We start from the raw sequence: 23,781 nt of genomic DNA, 5'->3' as shown, positions 1-23,781 counted from the left end.
ATGAGGAGATGGAAACCCACCTTCTGGAGTCGCTGGGAATATTTGCATTAAAAGCCCTCATGCATTGAGCACGTATTCGCAACTACTCCTTGGGGCAGGAATGAATTTTATGCCCAGCTTCTGGATAAGGAAACCAAGGCTCAGAATGGGGGCAAAATGACTTGTCCAAGATGCCAGAGCCAGCAAGAAAGAGCGCAGGGATTCAAATCCAGCAGGCTGACTACAGAGCTCCCGTTCTCAGCTGGGCACTCCATCCTAGGCAGATGGTAGACATCCAACAGAGGGTAGTTACAGGTAGGTACCCCCTGATTGCGCTCCTAGGAAGACCTCGTTTGAGGCTGGCACCATCTTCGAGGACAAGAGCACTGCAAACCACATCTTTCCTTCATTTTCCTCCCCTCCAATCCCCACTTGGAGGGCTCTCACAACCTCTCTCTGATGAGATTTTCGGATTATCCCTTCCTTGATTAGTTTCAGAGTCTCCCAGCAGAGGCACAAGTTATTTTGGGGACTTGATGGCTCCCTCTGGCTGCCTCTGACCTCCCCTCACCACCCCCCGACAGTTGCAAACACCTCTGTCAGTTCGTTTAGGGTTCATTAGCTGCCTCCCCGCCGCTCACTTTCTGCCCCTGCGGCTCAGACTCTAGCCCAACACCTGCTCTCTGCTCCCCTCTCCCGCCCCACAGCCACTTCTATTTGGTAGGGGTGATGGAAGTCAACTCTCTCCTAATCCTTGGCCCCCCAAGACTTTGCCTCAGAGCGGTGACCCTCCCTCCAACTTCAGGGTTTTTCCAGCCAAACCTCACACACCATTTGGATGCAAATAATTTTCTCCCTATTGAGTCCCCAGTGTCGTTCAGCACGTGGTGGGAATAGCTCAGAAATTTCCAAGGCTAAATTGTATGGTATGTATATTTTGCCACAATTTAAAAAATCCCCAAAGGGATGCAGGATGGGGGAGGGGGTTGCCCATGTTATGTGGCAGAGCGCCGGGTCGGCGTCACAGGGGCGTGGTGTGGTTCTGCTGTCGCTGTCTGTCCTCTCTGCTTCTTGCTCTCCTTTCCACCTCTGAGCTCTGCCAGGGCTGCCCGCAGGCCTTGCTTGCTTTTCAAAAATAACTCCGGAGTCTCTTCCTGAGGTGGGGGGCCTCTTCCTTGGTGTCCCAGGCTGTGAGTTAATCCTTTCAAGGCAAGAAGCCAGCTCAGGTTGGGCCGGTTGGGGGGAAGGTCTTCGGTGGTCTGTCTGAAGTAGTTCAGATGCCAGCATCCGGGTCTAGCATCTTTTACCTTCAAGGAAGCAGGGTCCTCCCTGGTGCCCACCAGGTCATTCATTCATTCATTCAACAAGCATCATTAGTGCCCGCTGGCTGCAGAACTCACCTCTGGGTGGCCTCTATTCTTCCCTCCTTTGTTTTTGCCTCTCTTTGAATTCCCACTTCCTTCTCTAAAGTAGGGGATCTTAATTAGGGTGGCCAGTCGTCCCACAAGGAAACAGATGGCGTGCTCAAAATTGGGCAACTTGAGAAAGACCGAATAAAGGACAGTTTAGGTGTGAGCAGAGGGTAGGGAAATTGCTGCCACCTTGCTAGGAGCAGTTCTTCCCAGAAGGAGTTGTGTGCAGAGGGCCACCTTTCAGAGAAGCTGTGACCTTCTTTTGCAGGAGCAGCCAGCCTGAGGTGTCCTGCAGTTGGAGGTACAGAGGAATAAGCATCCTGACTTCCTTTTCCCTTCCCATCTCCACCTCCTCCTGAGGGCTCCCCATTGGCCAAACCTGATTAGAAGCCAAAGGACATGGGAGATTGTTGAGTCTGAAGTGGTCGGTCTCCCTGGGCACAAAGCAGGTTGGGGGAAAGTGGAGCCTGCTCCTGGATGGACGGACGGACGGAGGGTCATCAACTTGATCACCATCTGGTAGTAAACAGTAGGAGTCACAGTAGATCTCATGACACATGCTCAATAAATGTCAGCTACTATTATTAGTGCTCATATTTAGTTATTTACTATTGTGTAACAAGTTACCCCAGAGGAGTCCCTGGTGGTCCAGTGGTTAGGACTCCACGATTTCCACTGCTGAGGCCCTGGGTTCGATTCCTGATCAGGGAGCTAAGATCCTACAGGCTGCACAGTGTGGTGTGGCCAAAAAAAAAAAACAAAAAACAAACCCAAAACGTTGTCTGATAATTTATACATGTGCATTTTTGTCCCACACAAACCTCCAAGTTACTGAAGAACTTAGTGGCTTAAAACGAATACATATTACCTCACATAGTTCCTATGGGTCAGCTGGAACAGCTTCGCTGGACGGTCCTGACTCTGTCTCTCCTGAGGTTACAGCCAAGCTGTCGGCCACTCATCTCAAGCAGTTCACTCCTGAGGCTGGCGAGGCGGTGCTGGCTGTTGGCAGGAGGCTTCAACTTCTTTGCCATCCAGATTTCTCCACAGGGCTGCTTGAGAGTCCTCATGGTGTGGTGGGTGGCTTGCTTCCCTCAGAAAGAATGAGCCAAGAGCACAATCCTCAAGATGTTTTTTGACCTTGTCTGGAAATCCACAGATCATCATTTCAACAATACCCTGTAGGTTTTACAGGTCAGCCTATTCAATATGGACAGGGGTGGGGTGCCAGGGAGGGGCAAGCAGGAAGGAATGCCAGGAGGCAGGAATCATTGCAAGCCTTCTTGGAGGTTGGCCACCACAGTTCGCAATACATTCACTCATTTAATCCCTTCCAAATCCCTGATGTGAAGAGCCGACTCATTGGAAAAGACCCTAATGCTGGGAAAGATAGAAGGCAGGAAGAGAAGAGGACAACAGAGGATGGACGGCATTACCGACTTGATGGTCATGAGTTTGAGCAAGCTCCAGGAGATGGTGAAGGACAGGGAAGTGTATAGTCTATGGGGTTGCAAAGGTTGGACACGACTGAGTGACTGAACAACAACAACAAAAGTCCTAGGAGGTTATCCAAAGAAAATGAAACAGAAACCCTCTGAATATTATTATTATTGTCACTTTTCTGTTGAGGAAACACAGGCACAGAAAAGTGAAATAACTTGTCCAGAATTATACAGCTAATTATACAGCCAAGCCAGGAACCAAACCCACATGGAGTATTTTTTTTCAATCAATTTTATTCAGTTCAGTTCAGTCGCTCAGTCGTGTCTGACTCTTTGTGACCCCGTGGACTGCAGCACGCCAGGCTTCCCTGTCCATCACCAACTCCCGAAGCTTGCTCAAATTCATGTCCATCAAGTCGGTGATGCCATCCAACCATCTCAGCCTCTGTCGTCCCCTTCCCCTCCTGCCTTCAATCTTTCCCAACATCAGGGTCTTTTCCAATAAGTCAGTTCTTTGCATCAAGTGGCCAAAGTATTGGAGTTTCAGCTTCAGCATCAGGCCTTCCAATGATTGTTGGGCTACAGTAAAAACACTCCAATATAGATATAAGCATTTTTGTTCCCCCAAATTTTGTCTCTTGCAGAAATTAACTCCCTTTGCAGTTAATCCTCCTGGGCCCTGCTCCAGGCAATCTCTGATCTGATTTCTGTGACTATAGATTTTTGCTTTGTCTGTTCTAGGACTTCATATAAATAAAACCATACAGTATGTCCTTTTTTGTAACTTGCTTCTTTTTTGTTTATTTTTATTTTTTGCTGCACTGGGTCTTTGTTGCCGTATGCAGGCTTTCTCTGGTTGCAGTGAGCCGGGTGCTACTACTCTTCATTGTGATGGGCAGGCTTCTCACTGCGGTGGTTTCTCTTGCTGAAGAGCACAGGCTCTCTAGGGCACACAGGCTTAGTTGCTCTGCGGCATGTGAAATCTTCCCAAACTAGGGATGGAACCCATGTCCGCCGCATTGGCAGGTGGATTCTTAACCACTGGACAACAAGGAAGTCCAACTTGCTTCTTTTGTTGAACTAAATGTTTATGAGATACATCTACCTTGTTACATGTATTGGTAATTCTTTTTTAAATTGCTGAGTAGTATTCCACTGCATAGATATGATGTAAATATTTTATCCAATTCTCCTGTTCAATGGCATTTGGGTTGTTTCCAGTTTGGGGCTATTATGAATAAAGGCGCTATGAACTTCATGTAAATGTCTTTATATGGACATATGTTTTTTGTTTATTTCAGGTAAATAGGTAGGAGTCTACTCCTATAGCCAAACCATATGGTAAGTTTATATTTAATGTCATAAGAAGCTGCCGAACTTTTCCAACGTAATTCTACCATCTTATACTCCCACCAGAAGTATATTGGAGTTCCAGTTACTCCATATTCTCACCAACATTTTGTACCATCGGTCATGTTAATTTTAGCCCTTCCGTCTGTGTGCAGTGTTCCTTATTGTGGCTTAAGTTTGTACTTCCCTGTCAACCACTGAGCATCTTTTCACACGCATATTGGCCATTTGTTTGTCTTCTTTCAGAAAGTGTTTGTTTAATTCTTTTGCCTATGTTTTATTGGGTTATTTGTCTTCTTGTTATTTAGTTGTAAGATTTCTTTATATTTCTGGATAGAGAAGTCCTTGTGAGAGACACACACATAATTAATATTTTTGCTTAGTCTGTGGCTTACAGTTTCATTTTTTAATAGTCTTTTTTTGAAGAACAGAAGTTTGAAATTTTGATTAAATTCTACTTATCAATCAATTACTTTTATTGTTTACTCTTTTTTGTGTCCTAAGCAATTTTTGCCTACCCCTAGGTCACAAGTTTTTTCTTATGTTTTCTCCTAAAAGTTTTTATGTATGATATGATGCAGGGGTCATAGCTCTGTTTTTCCTTCTGTGTTGATATATTTCAAAACTAGCTTCCTTTTTCCACTGAATCATCGTGGCATTTCAGTAAAATAATCAATTGATTGTATGTATGTGGATTTACTTTTGGACTTTATTCTGTTTTGTTGATCTATATGTGTATTCTTATATTAATACTACATTGTCTTGGTTACTACAGATTTATAGTAATTCTCAAAATCAAGTAGCATTAACTGCTGCAAATTCATTCCTGTTTTCAAAAATTGCTTTGGCTACTCTTTATTTTCATATGTATTTTATAATCTACTTGATAATTTCTACAAAAAAAAAAAACTCTGCTGGAATTTTGATCAGGATTGTATTGAATCTGTAGATCAATATGGAGAGAATGACAGTTTACACATGAACGTGGTATATCTCTCCATTTATTTAGCTCTTTAATTTCTCTCAGGAAGGTTTTGTACTTTTCAGACTGCAGATCTTACATGTTATGTTAAATGTATCCCTAAATATTCTACATTTTTTCATGCTATTGGAAATGTTTTTATATATTTAACTTCTCAATTGTTTGTTACTAGTATAGTCTGCCCTCCTATATCTGCATGTTCTGCAGCTGCAAATAGGGAGAGCTGGCTGTATTATCTCATTTTTGTATAAGGGACCTGAGCATCTGTGGATTTCAGTATCCATGGGCAGGTGGTTCCCAGATCCAATCCCCCATGGATACCAAGGGATGACTATATAGAGAATTACATTTTTCTATAGTTACCTTATATCCTTTGATCTTATTAAATAAAATGATTAATTCTAGTTTTGTTTTGTAAGTTCTTTAGGGTTTTCTACACACATCATCATGTCATCTGCAAATAAAGATCATTTCACTTTACCCCTTCTCCCTTTTTTTTCTTATTGTCTTGGCTAGGACCTCCCAGTGTTGCATGAAGTGGTAAGAGCAGATATTCTTGCCTTGTTCCCAATCTCAGGGAGGAAAAATGAAAGTGAAAGTCACTCAGTGGTGTCTAACTCTTTGTGACCCCATGGACTATACGGTCTATGGAATTCTCCAGGCCAGAATACTGCAGTGGGTAGCCTTTCCCTTCTCCAGGGGATCTTCCCAACCCAGAGATCGAACCCAGGTTTCCTGCATGGCAGGCGGATTCTTTACCAGCTGAGCCACCAGGGAGGCCCTCAGGGAGGAAAGTGTGTAGATTTTCAGCATTATATATGTGAGGTATTTTGCAATAGGTTAAGGAAGTTCTCTTCTGACACTGCTCAAGTTTGTTTGTTTTTAAATAATGACTAGGCATTAACTTTTATCAAATGCTTTTCATATCAATACCATGTAGTCAGCCACTATGTGTGTGTATATATGTAAATTGAGATGAACATAAGATTAACACACAATTAATCTTTTATTTATATTTTTGGCTGCACCACACAGCATTCCAGATCTTTGTTCCCCAACCGGTATCAAACCTGTGGCCCCTGCAGTGGAAGCATGGAGTCCTAACCACTGGACTGCCAGGGAAGTCCCATACAATTAATAATTTTAAAGCAAACAATTCAGTGGCATTGCATGACCACCATCTCTCTCCAGTCTATAAAGACAAAATATCTTTAGTCAATACAAAAGGAAATCCTGCACCCAGTAAGTGATTATTATGCCCCATTCCGTCTCCCCAAGGATGTGGTAACCATCAATTTGCATTCTGTCTCTACGGGTTTGCCTATTCTGGAACTTCATATAAATGGAATGTTCGACCTTTCATGTCTGGCTTCTTTCCACTTAGTATATTTTTGAGGTCTATCCACATTGTAGCATGGTCAGTACTTCATCCCTTTTCATGGATGAATAATATTCCATTATATGGACCACCACAATTTTTTTAAATTGAAGTATAGCTGATTTATAATACTGTGTTAATTGCTTCTGTATAGCAAAGGGATTGAGTTATATATACATTCTTTTTTATATTCCTTCCATTATGGTTTATCATAGGATATTGAATATAGTTTCCTGGGCTGTATAATTGGAGAAGGCAATGGCACCCCACTCCAGTACTCTTGCCTGGAAAGTCCCATGGACGGAGGAGCCTGGAAGGCTGCAGTCCATGGGGTCGCTTAGAGTCGGGCACGACAGGGCGACTTCACTTTCACTTTTCACTTTCATGCATTGGAGAAATAAATGGCAACCCACTCCAGTGTATAGTAGGGTCTTGTTGTTTATCCATTCTATATATAAAAGCTTACACCCGCTAACCCCATCTTCCCACTCCAGCCCTCCCCTAGTATCTTCCCCCTTGGCAACTACCAGTCTGCTCTCTAAGTCCATGATTCTGTCCCTGTTTCATAGACAGGCTCATTTGTGTCATATTTAGATTCTGCATATATGTGACATCATATGATATTTGTCTTTTTCTTTCTGACTCACTTCACTTAGTATGATAATCTCTGGGGCCATCCTTGTTGCTGCAAATGCTATTATTTTGTTCTTTTTATGGCTGAGTAGTATTCCACTGTATATATGCACTACACCTTCTTTACCCATTCACTTGTCAATGGACATTCAAGTTGTTTCTATGTCTTGGCTATTGTGAGCAGTGTTTCTGTAAACCTAGGGTTGCGTGGCCGCATCGAGTCTTAGTTGCAGCAATCAGGATCTCCGTTGGGTCGTGAGGGATCTTTCACTGTAGTGCATAGACTGTCTAGTTATGGTGTACAAGTCTCTGTTGCTTCGTGGCATGTTGGATCTTAGATCTCTGACCAGGGGTTTAACCCATGTCCCCTGCATTGCAGGGTGGATTCTTAACCACTGGACCATCAGGGAAGCTCCTCCCAGGTAGATCCTTAACCACTATTCTATGCTATCTCTCAGTGTGCCAGGTGGTGTCTTTAGCTCTACAGATATAGTGGGAAACCAAGGAAAACTGCTGCTGCTGCTGCTAAGTCGCTTCAGTCGTGTCCAACTCTGTGCGACCCCATAGACAGCAGCCCACCAGGCTCCCCCGTCCCTGGGATTCTCCAGGCAAGAACACTGGAGTGGGTTGCCATTTCCTTCTCCAATGCATGAAAGTGAAAACTACCTTTGCCCAAAGGGAGCTTAAGAATTTTTTGGAACTAAAACAACAAAAAAGAATCTTCTGGAACTTAGTCCTCTCTGTGGCAATTATGTGTGTCCATCTTTGATCACACTGGGGGCCCCAAGTGTTCTTGCTCATTTGTCTCCATAGCCCCAGTGTCTAACCCAGTGCTGTCACCTGAAAAGACAAGTTTTAATCTGGGAAGGCTTCATGGAGGAAGCAGCTTTTGCGGGGAGTCTTAAAGTTTGAGGAGTTGAGAGGTTTCCTTCAGCCCACAGTGACTGATAATGACAGCCACTATTTGTGTGCCGGGCATGGTAATGAGCACATCAACCTCCCGGGGGACAGCCAGCTCCTGAGGGGCAGAGGAGAGACTGGATGTGAACCCAGACCCCCACTCTTAATAAATGCCTTACACGGTCTTTCCAAGCCTGGCTCCAGATTAACGCTGGGGTCTTTCTTCTCCATATTCCGTCCCCTCATCTTTTCTTCAGGGATACCTGGACGGGACTAGAGAGTGAGAGGATGATGGGCAAAGCCTGGACTTGGATCACCCCAAGTCCTGGGAAGAGTTCAGCTCCTACCCTTCCAGGTCCTTCGGACTTGGTGGAGACCCAGGCCCCCGGGAGACGGCACTGTCTGTCCCTCCCATGGCTCTTTCCTCTCCTACCCCTGTCCTCCTCCTTCCTTAGCCCCTCTAGCTCATCGGGCTGTGCCGGAATCTGTGGGGAAAGGAGCAGGATTTCAGCTAAATATAAACCAGGCTGTTCCAGTTTCCAAATAGAACAAAGGAGCAGGGTGTTAAGTTGATTTTTATAAATAAAGAGAGAGGGAGTGAGAGAATATTTTTTCAAGATGTTTAATAAAATCGCCTTGTGAGAGGCAGGAAAATCACTGGGCTGCGGTGGGAGGGTTTTTTGTGGGGGGAGGGATTGAGAAAGAGAACGGGGAATGCTTCCTCCTTCCTGCTGTGACACTTGCCAACTCCCGGTCCTTTTCCCGGGACCAGGAAGAGACGGTGGGGCAGAGGTGGGTAAGACGCAGGGGAAGGACATGAGGGTCCCTGGGAGGAGGAGGAGGAGGGCGAGGAACACTCATCATCGTGATAGTGACTGCATATTGAGCGCCCACTATATGCCAGGCTCTGTGCTAGATCTATGCATCATCTCCCCAAATGCAGACAAGCATGAGGAGTTGGGACGCTCATCACTGGGAGCTCTGCAGACTAGCCCCTGCCTACCTGTCTGACCTCACCTCCCTCTCTCCCCACCCTGGCTCACTCCAGTCCCACCACACAAGCTTCACACATCAAGCTTATTCCCTTCTCGAGGTCTCCCTGCCTCCTCTTTCCTTGCCTCTAGATCTCTCAGCTAGTCAGGTCTCTAGGTCTTCTCATCATTCAGGTCTCAGAATAAATGTCGCTTCCTGTCTGACCACATTGCTAAATATGCATTAGCTAAATGATTGAGGCTCAGAGAGGTGAAGTGACTTGCCCAAGGTCACACAGCTAGGAAGTGACAGAGACAGGAGGGAGCCCAGATTTACCTCACTGCCAAATGTGTGCCCTTTCTACTATTTTATAAGGCTCCTAGCATGGTGGGGGCAGGGGAACAGGGACTTACGGAGATTTTTCTGGAACTTGGAAGTTTTGGAGGATGACCAGACAAAAAATCCTGGAGGATCAAAGCTGGGGGATGGTGTCAGGGAAGTCGGAATGTCACCATCACCTTCATCCTTAATGTATGTAACATATAAAAATTATTAAGCAGACAATCTTTTGGCAGCCGTTAGGCAGAGAGAGTTTTATTCAGTATCACCCAAAGGAGAGCTAGTCCAGACTTTAGGGAGGTGGCACAGAGAGGGCTTCTCATCTCAGGAGGTGGGAGGGATGGTTAGAGAAGCAGAGATATCTTGCACCCCTGCCCACCTGCCTCCCTTCTTTCCCTTGACCCCTCCACTTCCGCTCACTGGCACATCACGTGTGGGGTGGGCTAGGAGAGAGTGTCTGCACACGTCCCCAGAGTCAGAGGGGGCTGGCTAAGCCTTTCTGCTGACGTCAGATGTTGCCTCACCAGGGCCCGTGGGGCTTGGACAAGTCATCCAGCTCTCTCTGAGTCTCGGTTTCTTCCTGTGTGAATGGAGATGGTGAAATTTGCTTGGTTATGAAGATGAGAGATACAGCATTATATGTCAGGAACCCATACTACAAACACCTGGAAGATGCTCTGTAGACTAGATGAAAGCTGTCATTTTCTAACTTATTATTACCCTTCTCCAGATTAGAATCTAATTGAGCACAGCGACAGTCACTCCATTAATTGATGGCCACTACATGCCAGGCTCTGGGCTAAGCACTCTATGTGGAGTATCTTGTGAATTCCCCATATCAGTTCCATGAAGTAGGTGCCGTTATTATCATCTAATATCACAGTAGTATTATTACCATCATACTATTACTGTTATTATTCCTCATTATTGAATGAGGAATATGGGGCTCCCAGAGTGAAGTGACTTGCCAAAGGTCACACAGCCAGGAAGTAGCTGAGTTGGGCCTGGAATCCAGGTAAGCCCAAGTGCAGATCTTGAGCTTTTAAATATTATACAATCCTGCCTCCCAGAACTAATGAACCAGTGGGTCTTCTGGTGCTCCAGGGGGGTTGAGCCTGGGGTCAGGGGAGAGTGACAGGGTCAGAGAGAGTCATGGTAAAAAGCAGAGGCCAGGCCTTGATTAGGAGGTCAGCAGGGGAGCCCGGGATGGAATGGTGGGATTCAGTAGTGATGCTGCAGTTTGGGGGGCTCTGGCTCTGAGTCTCTGACTCATTCAGACTGAGCATCTTGACTCCCAGCCACAGGAGATACTATTTATAACCTGCAGGTTCTAGCAGCCTCCAGATCACGGAGCCCTGCAGCTACCTGGGGCCCTTGGCCCTGGCCTGCAGGGCAGAGAGGGAAGGCAAGTGGTCGGGGAAGGCCATGGCCCGGCCTCCCTTCTCCTTGCTCTGGACTCTCCAGTCAGCACAAAATACACCCTCAAGTGCCCTGTGGTTCACTCTGGGGGTGTCTGGCTTGTCATCAGCAGAGTACCTGGTACCTAAGAAGCTTGAATGAATGAATTAACAAATGAGCGATCATCGCTTCAGACTTTTTTCTTGGGCCTGATGACGTCATTTCTCTGCCCCAGACTCTCCAGTGATTTTCCATCTCGTCTGGAGTAAAAGCCATAGTCCTTACCAGCAGCCTACAAAGCTCCTACCTGACGTGGCTCCTTTCCTTCTCCTGGGAGCGCGGGTGGAACATCCCTGTCTTGGGGTCTCGCTCTGCTTCCTCCTCCTGGGACCCTCTTCCCTAGATCCTGGCCCGTCTTCCTCCCTCACCTCCTTCAGGTCTTTGCTTCAATGCCAGCTTCTTAGTGCTGCTTTCCTTGACCCTTCGACTTCAAACTGCACCTACACAGAATACTCCTGATCCCCTCTCCTGTTTCATTTCTCTCCATGGTGGCTGCCATCATCCAACACATTACATACATTACTAATTTATCATTTTATTGTCTGTTTCCTTCCATTAGAACATCAGCTTCAGGGGAACAGAAATTTTTGTCCATTTTGATTACTGCCGTAACCCTAGTGCCTGGCACATATATGGCACTCAAAGAGTATTCGTTGGCAGCATGAATTCACTGGGATTTTTCACAGACTTGCTGTGTGACCTTGGACAGCTAATTTCACCCCTCTAGGCCTCAGTGGGCTCCCAGTTTGGATAGTCATTGGGCTCTATCCCATCATCCTGGTTCCTGTGATATACTTTTTTAAAAAACATGTGTGCCGAAAGGAGAGCTGGCCAAGGCCGGCTTGATATTTTTCTCCCAGACTAGGCTTCTCTCTGAAGAGCTCTGGGGCCTGGAAGCAGGCATATACCAACACTCTTGAACCTACATTAGGGACTTTGAGCAGATGCATCTGTGTGAATGAGCCTCTACATGTGTTCAGGCAGAGATGGGACATGGCAGCAAAATGTCAGCACACGCTGACATCTTCCTGCTTCTTTGTTCTCAATGGAGCAAAAATCAGACATTTCCAAGGGCATGGCAGACCCTTCTGCAATTCACTGATGGGAACACCCACTTCTCTGGAGATGCAAGGGAAGAGCTTGTTGGCTGTGAATCCTCATACCTGTAACAGGCTGTGGGTAGTTCCTGAGAGGAACCCACTGCAGCGCTGCCCACTGTTGGATGACGGAGGCCCACTGGCGCACGGCAGGCTTCACGGGGACGCCAGGCCCCATTTAGATCTCATCTGTTCTTAAGGGGAAATGGATCCAAACTTGCCCAGTTTTCTTCCCTCATCTCCTCAGGTTTTTTTTTTTTTCCTCAAATCCTGACATCTCAGGAGAGACCTAGCCCTGACCCTTCTACTTAAAATCTTACCCATGCAACACACTCCTTATTCCCTCTCCTTGCTTCATTTTTCTGCATGGTACTTGCTATCATCTAACTCACTACATATACTGGCAGAACCCTTTTTTAAAAAATTTTATTTTTGGTTGTTCTGGGTCTCCACTTTTGCACGGGCTTTTGCTCTAGTTGCAGCAAGCAGGGGCCGCTCTAGTTGTGGTGTGCAGGCTTCTCACTGAGGTGGCTTCTCTTGCTGTGGAGCTCAGACTCTAGGGCACACAGGCTTCAGTAGTTGCGGCTCCCGGGTTCTAGAGCACTGACTCAGCAGTAGTTGTGCATATGGGCTTAGTTGCTCTGTGGCATGTGGGATCTTCCCAGATCAGGGATCAAACCTGTGTCTCCTGCATTGGCAGGTGGATTCTTCATTCACCAGGAAAGCCCCCTCCCATTTTTTTTTGGCTACAATTCAGTTCACTCAGTTGTGTCCGACTCTTTGCGACCCCATGGACTGCAGCATGTCAGGCTTCCCTGTCCATCACCAATCCCCGAGCCTACTCAAACTCATGTCCATCGTGTTGGTGATGCCATTCAACCATTTCATCCTCTGTCGTTCCCTTCTCTTCCCACCTTCAATCTTTCCCAGCATCAGGGTCTTTTCAAATGAGTTAGTTCTTCCCATCAGGTGGCCAAAGTATTGGAGTTTCAGCTTCAGCATCAGTCCTTCCAAAAATATTACACCAAGGGGCATTCAGGAATCTGTTTCTTAACTAGGGATGAAACCTGCATTCCCTGCCATGGAAGCACAGAGTCTTGATCACTAGACAGCCGAGGAAGTCCCAGAGCCCATTACATACATTACGAAAGGGCTTTGGAGTTTATTAGCTTGTTCATACACTATCTCATTTACTCACACGATTGCTTCCGTTTTTGCACACCCCGAAATTACCTAACACAGTACCTGGCATCTGGTGGGTAGAATTCATTTTTCTGAGTAGTGGAAGGCAGGCAGGAGTGTCATTTTATAACAATGATGAGGCTCAGTGGTGACATGACTAGTTCAAAGTCATACAGGTAAGACATGAACCAAGGCAGGCAGGCGGCTCTGCGTTACTAGGGAAGGAGAGCAGGAACTCCTGTCCAGTGATGACCACACTTCAGAAAAACAAACTTTACTTTTGAAGGAGGAACAAGGGCCTAAGAGAGCTTGGGTGTTGGGGATCTAGAGAAACTTGGGTTCAAATCCCAGGACTGTCATTACCGGTGGCTGTGGACAAGTCCCCCAAGCCACAGGAGCCTCATTTTCTCTATCTGTAAAATGGACACATTGGTCCCTACTACACAAAGTCCTTGAGGTCATTTAGTCCAATGCCTGTCACTGGGTGATGCTCACTACAGCCCAAGCCCGCCTCAGTGACCTTCTGAATCTGTCTCCCATTCCAACACTGCCTCCTGTTTTCAGTCGGACCAGGCTGAAATGTGCAGCTCCAACAACTGGCCGAGGGTGGAGAGATAACACGATAAATCATCCTCTCGCGCACGCGCAGCATCCACAAGCCATGGGGCCGGAAGCCAGACGAGTCCAAGGCGCCAAGCGGGAGGCACGTTATGCTCCCCCTGGGACACTGGGCACTGTCGTGTTCTCCCCTCATCTCAGATCTCGGAGTGCCTGGGTATACGCCTGAGGGGAAGAGAGAAAGCAGACGCCTTGTAGAACCTAGAGGTGCTTTTGACCTTTTTCATTATTGAGGGATGCTTTGCCAGGCCCCGGGGACCAAAGGAAACCTGGGTCCAAAAAATTGGTAGAGAAATGGCCATCACCAGGCAGGGCAGGCCTCCTGGGTTCAGTTAGGCAACAACTGAGCATTCAGCTCTTCACTGGTGTTCCGATCTGGGGGTGCAGTGACACCCCCAGCTGGGGAGACACACATTTCCTGGCAAGTGTCAGCCGAGTGGAAACCGGACGGATGCGTCTCAGTCTGGAGAAGAGGGGAGAGGGGGGCTGCTGACAGATATGGGAACAGAGCAGGGCCTTCGAGTGGGGAGAAGCCGGGATGGTTGAAAGAACTGAGGCGGAACAGTGGCACGCTGAAGAATTTTGGGCTTGATCCTATGAGCAGTGGGAAGCCATTCAGGTTGGGGAATAACGCAGTGTTATGGCCCTGCACTGGACAATATTTTTGCCTTGTTTTCTCATTTAAAAAAAAAAAGTGGATTTTTCAATTCCATACCTGCCAAAATAATTTTTTTTTCAGAAGGAGAAAATAAGGGAATGATAGAATATGCATTTACCTCCAGGATTAAATGTGCTAACAGATGCAAATTGCCTAGCATTCTATGTGGTCTATAAATGGTAGTTCCCTTATCTTTCTTCTGAATTCCATTTCACAAATCCTGCTATTCGGAGAGCACGGAAGGAGACCAAGTCTCCCTACAGACTAAAGATAAATTTCATTTGAAGTATTCTGGATGGATGAAAAAAGTGGAATTGGTTCATAAGATCAAAGGGTGATTATTTTACAAAATTGTTATTCAAATAGTGAGGTCCCCCTGATCCAACTTATTACTTGATTTATGGAAATACAGTCCCTATTCAACTTTTTAGGAACACATTTGTTGCATAAAACAAGACCACATTTCACCATGTCAGAGCCCATGGCGATGTTATTCCTCACTGTGAGATTTCCATCTTTCTGGCCATGTAGTAGACATTTGAGTACTTGCGTGGTTGATTTAAATACTGGAAAAAATCTGCTAAATCTCAAGTTGGGGGCATCAGTTCTATAGCTCTCTCTTTATAGTTGTTCACATGAATTTTGATGGCATGAAAAATCTTGTTCTCGATTTATATTTAGCTCATACAAACACTACTGCACAATTATGTTGTAAGGAGGAATTAGGTTTTATCTTTAAGTTGTTATTATAGCGTTGTGGAAAGGTGAACATTGAGAATAACTATAAAGTAGTAGCATATTGTATTATTCATTTGGATACTCTTAAAAAAAGAAACAACTGTGGTGCAGGGCCTGGAAGAGACCGACACGCGTGTAGGTTTATCAGTCAGGCTCTGTATAAGGAGCGGATGGCATGCTCAATTAGAAATTAGAGGAGGGCTTAACACAGGGACTATTTACAAAGGTTTGGGTAAAGTGTAGGGAAATCATAGGGGTAGTGCAGTGTCCATAAAGCTGAGCACCAAAAAACTGATCCTTTAGAACTGTGGTGTTGGAGAAGACTCTTGAGAGTCCCTTGGACTGCAAGGAGATCCAACTAGTCCATCCTAAAGGAGATCAGTCCTGAATATTCATTGGAAGGACTGATGCTGAAGCTGAAACTCTAATACTTTGGCTACCTGATGTGAAGAACTGACTCATTTGAAAAGACCCTGATGCTGGGAAAGACTGAGGGCAGGAGGAGAAGGGGACAACAGAGGATGAGATGGTTGGGTGGCATCACCGACTCAATGGACACAAGTTTGAGCAAGCTCCGGGAGTTGGTGATGGACAGGGAAGCCTGGCATGCTGCAGTCCATGGGGTCGCAAAGAGTTGGACAGTACTGAACTGAGTGCAGTATCCAGGGGGCTAGGAATAACTGGGGTCTTTACCATTCCTAGAGCTAAAAGTTGAAAGGGAGGGAGAAATTCCAGAACCCAGAAAGAGAGCTGTGTGGAAAGGGCTGCCTTGAGAGGGAGCAGTGACCTTTTATCAAAAGACATAACCAACCTGAGGCCACCTGGCAGAGAGGGAACCAGGGAAATAAATACATCACCCTCAGTGTCCTCCTGCCCTCCGGTCTGCCGCTGCCACCTCCCACTGGCTGTACCCAAATGGAAGCTAGAGTGTCAAGTCTATGGAGTCTGTACAGGGGAGCATCCCAGGTCAGACAGTAGAACAGGAAGGGCAAATGGAAAAATATCTGGTACAGCAGGCTTCATTTCCAAGCTGAATAAATACCTGACGTTTAAATCTTGATGTCTTAGACAATGAAACCTTTAGGGATGGCCCCGTGGCAGGAGGTTCAAGGTTATCATGTGTTTATTCTTTGGATCTACTGAACATTCTATAAAAAGAATTAAGCTGGACATTTTGATAGAAGCCCAGCTTTGACAAAAGAATCCCAGAAATGCAAGGAATTCTTCTTCCCGATGCACGTATTTTTCAGAACACCTGCCCACCCTATCAAAGAAGCACTTGTTTAGAGCTTGGAATATACCTATGACCCTACTGGACTCAAAAGTAGATGCTGCTTCCCTCCCCAGAAGCGAGCGAGTTCAGTTCAGGCAAAGCGCCCAGGATCTGAATCTCGTGGCTGGCAATTGGCAATTATGTTCCTTGTGTGTTGGTACCTCTTAGGTAGTGGCTGAATAGTCATTTTTCAGGCCAGAGGACCAGAAGTGGGTTTGTCAGTGCAGTTCCGGAAACTGGACTTGCTCTTGTGAATGGAGTGCATCGTGGTCTCACATTTTCTGATTCTGTGAAATCATCCCCCTCTTTAATGAAGTCCTCTTAGAAGAGGAGGGAATGGGTCTCCTTTACTGACATGACTCTGACAAGCAAATCAATTCGTTCCATTTGTTTCCTCTTTGAAAACAGCAATCCTCTAGCATTACATAATCTAATCTTCATGCCTCGCTGGTTTGTTCTGTCCTCCTGAGGAATTGGCAGATGGTGCCAACGCGGAGACCCGCACACACGCCTCGCGAGCCTCATGGTAATGGGAGAGTTGCTCACGGTGTCTGTCTCTTTGCTGTGGGGTCCCTCGCTGGCATTTATTTCCCTGGCTCAGTCTGCTCTTTAGCATTCCTCAGGCACCGCTGGCTTCTTGCCTGGGGCTCTCATTCCAAGATTAATTGGAAATACTGAAAGCAGATAAAAAGAGAACAGAAAGTGAAGTTGCCAGGGCAGAGAATTTGCCGCATCTCTTCTAAACGCCCTCCTCTGTTAAAGTCTGAAGCATCTTTGGCAATTTTAGCTCCAGACCTTCCTCACCCAGCCCGGTCCCCGGGACCATCCTTGTTGCCGGGTTACACATAGCCTGGGGATGGCGCTGGCTGTGTCAGAGTGGGGAGAGCAGAGATCTGCTTGTTAAGGTCTCTGAATTTCTTTCTCTTTCTCTCTTGCTCGTGTGAGTCACATACCTGCAGGAATGATTGTTCCCCAGATAGGGCAGTTGCCTGGATCCGCCTTCAGGTCAGTGATGTCATCTTTGCTTAAGGAAAATTATCTCAGCACTCTGTAAGGGAAGGAGCTTCCCAGCAAGGCCCTGTCAGCGAAACCACGGTGTTTAGGTGTCCAGGCAAAGATGCTGCCTATGTAACTCATCTAAAAGGTAACAAAGGCTTCTCCAGCAACCTGTGGTGGAGGCAGTTCTACTGATATTAATACTTAGGACCGGAAATGAGCTGATATGCTCCAGTTGTGAAAATACTGAAATACTTCCATATCAATTGGTAAACAGTTCTACCTTTGCGCTTCCAAGTGCCTCACATCCTTCTGCTAATTTTTAAGTCTGTTGAGAGGCTGTTATTTTAGGTGATCGCATGAGCAAGCTCTACCTTTCCATGCAGCACTGTGAGTGGCCATTGCTACTTAGTTTTCAACTGTGCAGAACCTGGAGGTCTGCTCGGGTGCCGAGCCAGGCTCGACTCCAAGTGCCGCAGATGTAACCGCCCTGCTCACAGACTGCACTGTTGGCTGACTCGAATTTTGGATGGAACCTCCAGGCAATTAAAACATAGAACCCTCCTGCCTGTGGCAAAAACATGCCTGGTCCTTAAAAGGTCACAAGTACCTTTACGCTGGCTGGTCACTCAGGATCCGGGCTGCACATACAGAGGATAGACACGATCTGTCTGCTGGGGGAAAACAAAGCAAACCACGTGGAATGTTCTTCAGTTCCATTTCCCCACCACTGAGTCCAAACAGAGGGAACTAATTTCTCTAAAAACAACAAATGTTTTGCTGCTTTCAATTTGTGACTCGTTCACTCAACGTCAGGTGAGCACCTACTGTGCTATTCTGTGTCGGTCACCTTGCTAGATGCTGGATCTCCAGTAGTGAATAAAAGCCTGTCTCTGCTTTCATGGAACACACAGTCGAGTGGGGGAGATAGATTATAAAGGAGGCCAGCATGGTTGGAATGTCCTTAGGTTGTCTCAACATGGGTTGCATTTCAGCTGATGGAAACTGTATGGATGTAATGGTGATTTCCGGTGTGTTGTATATGGAGTGTATGTGTCTACGCAGTGTAGGGGTGTGCCAGGGGTGTGTGGCAATCGTATTAAAGGAATAACACATGGCAGGGCGAGGGTAGGGGGTGAGATCACTTCCTGTATCCAGCCAAGATCTGAGAGAGGCTGAGAACTGCTTTGGGTTAGGGGAAGACAAAGAGGAATGCTCTGAATAAGAATGATGGTGATGATATATTTAATACCTGGAGATCAGATAGGCTGTCCTTAAAAGAAAATGGTAACCTCTGACCAGTCATCTGTTCAGTTCAGTTCAGTTGCTCAGTCGTGTCAGACTCTTTGCGACCCCATGAATTTCCCTCATCTATGCTTTTTATCTCCTTTGCCCTTGAAACAAGTGAACAAGTAAACAAAGAATTTGCTAGCTAGGAGGAGGGGTACAAACTGCACCCCCAAAACCATGGATGGCTAATGGCCTACATAGGAATCAGTTGGTGAAAACCCTGGCCCCACCATCAGAGCCTCTTCCAATGGAATTCAGTCCCCACTATTTTGAGAATCATAATTCATGTCCCTAAGACAGTCTGGTAGTTGGTTCTACTTGTCAGTGTTAATTATTTTTGTTCTGTCTGTCCTACTTGCTTGATTTTTCTTTGTATTGAGTTATAATTTATACACAGCAGGAGGTCTAGTTTCAAACGTACAGTTCAGTGTTGACATCTGCATATATATTCTTATAATCCACATCCCTTTTCATTTTATTTTAAAAATCTTGGAATCCTCTTAAGTGATGAACATTTGGGTCCAAAGGCAGATATCTGAAAAGGAACCCCCTATTCAGTTCACTGACTGTCCCCTCCCTGCCGCCCAACCACTTGAAAAAAAAATTCTCATCTAATCCTTTCTCGAGTTCCCCAATCACCACAGAGGACTTAAAGCCATAAGAACATTTTGTAATCCCAGCTTTCTGAAACCTAACAGAGAGATTTTGTCATCTGAAAACAAGGGAGAGATTAAGTACAAATTTGGTTCTGACAGTGGCAGAAAGGAGCCAGCTCGGCAGGAAACGTCACGAGACTTAATCCGAGCACCGCTGTCCACCTTTTTCATGACTCTGAACATGACATAAGTTCTGGTCAGGACACAACAGTTTTTAAAGGAGTTTGCTACAGGGACATGACATCATCAGACTGAGGCATTTTAAATGAGAGATCCGTGTACATTTTAAAAACTTTGCCCTTAATCCTGCTTTGCTCCTCTGAATGCATGCTGCTAGAAATGAGACACCAAGACAGCTAAACACACTGTTCTCTCTAGACTGATGTGGTCCCAGACCCATCTTCTCTTTTTAACTGTCCTTTTGTCTTTCCAGCACTCCACAACAGCTCTTATTTTGATAACTTCCATCAAGGGTTATGCAGTCAAATAACACAACATATAATTAGTTAATAATTGCAATTTGTATAACATTTAAAGGCAAGTGAGAGGCTTTATGTGACAATGCTTTTAATGCTTTTAAAGCTATAAAAATATGTATAATCCAAAAGGATTATTTAAAAAATTATTTCTACATGGCAGGATACTTTGCAGTAACTATACCCCCATTAATGGCAAAAAACAGAGAGGCAAGCCATTCTTATTTTCTATATCCAGAACTTCCCATGGCTTAACAGTGACATTTCTGAAATATTTCCTGAATCTGACCCAGAGTCTACTTTTAGTCCTTATTACCTCCCCATCAGACTTACAATCCATAAAGAAAGGCACAGTGTTCCCATTATTACTGCTCTGTTTCCAATGCCTAGCACATGGTGGGGACTTGAGCATTTATGTTAAAGAAATGGACCTAATTTCCTGGTTGGTCCTGCCTTCAGTGTCCTTTTAATCTATTCCACAATGCATCATCATTTTCTTCAAAAACACAACCGTCAAGGCATCTGTCTTGTCTGTAGACTAAAGGACAGATTCTTGACTATATCACATTCCAGAGCCTTCACAGTTTCGTCCAATCACCTTTCCAGGCCTGTCTTCCAGCCCTTACTCCTCCTCCCCACAAACCATAGATAGTTCCCAAAATCCCTCTGCAGGTTCACACTCTCAAGCCTTCACAGAAGCTGTCCCCCTTCCTTGGAATGACCTTCCTTTTACCTTCCTTATTCACCTGGTGGAATTTCACTTCTTCAAAACGCAGCTCAAATGTCACCTTCTCTGATGCTTCTCCAGCTCCCTTAAGGGTTCTGCTTGGTGCTCCCACATAACCTAGCTTGTCCTGCCCTTATTGCACATTTCCCATGATATTATAGCAGGGTTTATCCTTTCTTTTTGTTTTTGCTTTTGTGTGTGTGCAAATTCCTGGACAGCAGGAACAGAAGCTTACCGTGATTCTTTACGAATCTCCTGACTCTGACCGTCCCTTCCTGCCTCCCCCATTTTTGGCCTAGTCCAAGCCACCCTGCTCCCTCACCTGCTCCACGAAACAGCACCTGGCCAGCTCACACTGCCATGTCTCCATCCGGGCGACAGACTTGCTGTGAAGCCACCAATGCTCCTCGAGCAACCAGGTGCCTCGTCTCTACCACAGACCTGCTAGTGGTTTCCCCTTGATATTTAAAAACTCCCAAAGCCCTGGACTCTCTGGCCCCTGCCTTCCTCTCCAGTTTCATCTCTATCACTCTCCTGCTTGCTCACCCCAGCCCCACTTGTCTCTTCTTCTCCGGGAATGTGCCAAGTCATTCCCTCTTTGGGACTTTCTTTCTTTCTTTCTTTTTAACTTTTTGGCCACATCATGAGGCATGTAAGATCTTAGTTCTCTGACCAGGGATCGAACTCTCACCCCTGCATTGGAAGCTTGAATCTTAACCACTGGACAACCAGGGAAGTCTCCCTTCTTGGGACCTTCAACCTGTCTCCTCTCTGCCAGAAAACTGCCGGCTCTGGATATATGCCTGGCTTACTCCCTTACTTCACTTTGATCTCTGCTCAAACGTCCCCTCCTTAGAAACTGCCTTCCTAACTACAGTCAAAGGTAACACCCTCCATTAAGTCTTCCTCTCCTACCCGCTTTATATCTCTTCACTGCACTAAATGCCACCAGTTGGTCACCATTAATTATCTGTGCATCTCCAGTTGTCTATCTGTTGCTAGGGATACAGAGTTTTTGTTTACCACCATGTCCCTGGTACCTAACATGGTGCCTGGCAAACAGCAGGCACTCAAGTGTTTGTGGAATGAGTGGATGAACTTTATATCCCAGGTGACTAACACAGCACCTGGTTCTAGAAGGATTTGTCAAGTGAATGTCCAAATTAACAAATTTTACAGATGAAATGGCATCTTGGTCTATATCCAGGATAATCTAGGATCTGAGGGCAAGTGTTTCATCCATCTGTCCTGTGAACATAATCTTAATTTGTTTTATTTAAGATCATAAGTGATGCAACCAGATTCTTCACTTTTTCAGAAACTGGTCACTAACAGAGGTCTTGCCCAAGAATATTGAGGGAATATCAGAAAGCTCATCAAGAGGGGGCACAGTGGGGATTTAGAAGACCCTTCAGCCCACTGCTTTCAGGAGCTCTGGAAGGATTCGGATAAGGTACTTTATCTCCTGTGATTTATCCAGAATGGACATTGGTTTTTAATCCTGCCCAACACTGATTACTCTGAGGGCTGGAACAGGTAAGACACGGACTGACCTGGGACTCCGAGAGAGTGGACTTGGCAATGAGGCACCCAAGCCTGCCTCAGCATTTGTGCTCCAGGAACCTGATGGCTTTGATGTGGCAATTCAGGCCCTGAGAGTAGGCGAAAGTGAAGAGTGAAAGTGCTAGTCGCCCAGTCATGTCCCACTCTGCGACCCCATGGAACCCTGCCAGGTTCCTCTGTCAGTGGGATTGGCTGCGGGGAACAAAAGGAATTTCCCTTGTTCACTTTGGCTTCTGGGCAGCGGTTTCTCCCATCCTGTTTTTCTTAAAACCTTGCGTATGGAATGAGATGTTTGCATAGGCAGACAGTACAGAGAGGGGTGAACCCTCAGCAGGGGTGAAGTGTAGCTTATTGGCAATCTGTCCATCTGTCCTTCTGTGGAGTCGAAGCTGTGATCAGACTTGCCCTGTTCGCCTGCATGGATGGGTTTCCCTGGTGGCTCAGCTGGTAAAGAATCTGCCTGTAATGTGGGAGACCTGGGTTTGATCCCTGGGTTGGGAAGATCCCTTGGAGAAGGGAAAGGCTACCCACTCCAGTATTCTGGCCTAGAGAATTCCATGGACTATACAGTCGCAAACAGTTGGACACGACTGAGAGACTTTCACACTTTCCTGCATGGATGGCATCATCCATGTGATTTGGAGAGACCAGAACAGGGAGAGCCTGGGAGGTTCACACCCCATCCTTTCAAGTCTCTGGTATCCCATTACTAAACAAGAGTGGGGGATGGGGCCTCATAAGGTGCAGAGGGAAGGGAACTTCCTGAACTGCACTTGCGGTCCTGCTGTGAACACTGGGCTAGGCCTTTATGTGATAGTGTCATCAGATGTTACCGAGAAATTAGTTATGATTATTATCTGCATTTTACAGAACAGGAAAAGAAGGTTCAGAGAGGCTGATGACATTTGCCCAAGATACCCAGATGGTAAGTGGCAGAGCTGGGGTCTGAGATTCAAACCAGGCCTACGGGACTTCCTGCCTGCCTACCAAGAGCAGAAATTTCTTTACCATCTATACGGGCAAGAGGGCAGGAGGAGGACAAGAGCTGGAGAGGCAGCAGATGGGTCCTACCTGAGACTTGAGCATCACCAGACCCTGCAAAGTCCAGGTTATGCGGGTGCCACCTGGCTTCTCTTCGGTTCTGAGAACTGTCATCCTGGTTCCATTCCAGGGTACTGGGAATGGGTGAAGCCCCCATAGAGGGGAGCCGTTCCTTCCAGCAGTATCCTTCCACGCCATTCTGGCTCCGGGGTTCAGGGTGACGGTGTCATACACAGCCTGCCTTCACCCTCCTTGCGTATGGAGTTTACTTCCTTCACTTCTCTCGTCATCTTTTCGAAAGTTGTATCCCCTGGACAGTGCACCCCGCCAGCATTTCTGGAGGTTCCGGCGGTTGTGGGTTATTTGGGAACCTCCGGGTGTGCTCCCGGGCACTGCCGGCGCCACCAAGGTCTGGGCGTCTTCGGGGCCCTTCGCCGAGCCCCTTCCCTCGCGCGTGCGACTCCGCCGCAGCGCCCCCTCCGCCGCCAGGGGCCGCCCGGAAGCGGGGCTCCTCGAGCGCGGGGCGGGGCAAGGGGCGGGGCGCGGCGGTACCTGGGCCGCCGGGGAGCCGGGGGTGGACTCTTCGGGGACAGCCGGCGGCCCCCCCAGATTCGCACCGCC

The 23,781-nt window shown here is 46.5% G+C and overlaps 1 long non-coding RNA gene across 1 annotated transcript; it reads right to left on the bottom strand.

Annotated features, from left to right (window-relative positions):
• Positions 1–16,243: 16,243 nt before the first annotated feature.
• LOC113907420 lies at positions 16,244–23,664 on the bottom strand. Its single transcript, XR_003515191.1, has 2 exons — positions 23,191–23,664; positions 16,244–17,085 (listed from the first exon to the last, which is right to left on the bottom strand). It is a non-coding gene; the product is annotated as an uncharacterized LOC113907420 (long non-coding RNA).
• Positions 23,665–23,781: the final 117 nt, after the last annotated feature.

Source organism: Bos indicus x Bos taurus, chromosome 17, assembly GCF_003369695.1.
Source record: "Bos indicus x Bos taurus breed Angus x Brahman F1 hybrid chromosome 17, Bos_hybrid_MaternalHap_v2.0, whole genome shotgun sequence".
Lineage (NCBI taxonomy): Eukaryota > Metazoa > Chordata > Mammalia > Artiodactyla > Bovidae > Bos > Bos indicus x Bos taurus.
This window is presented reverse-complemented; position numbering and strand designations above follow the sequence as displayed.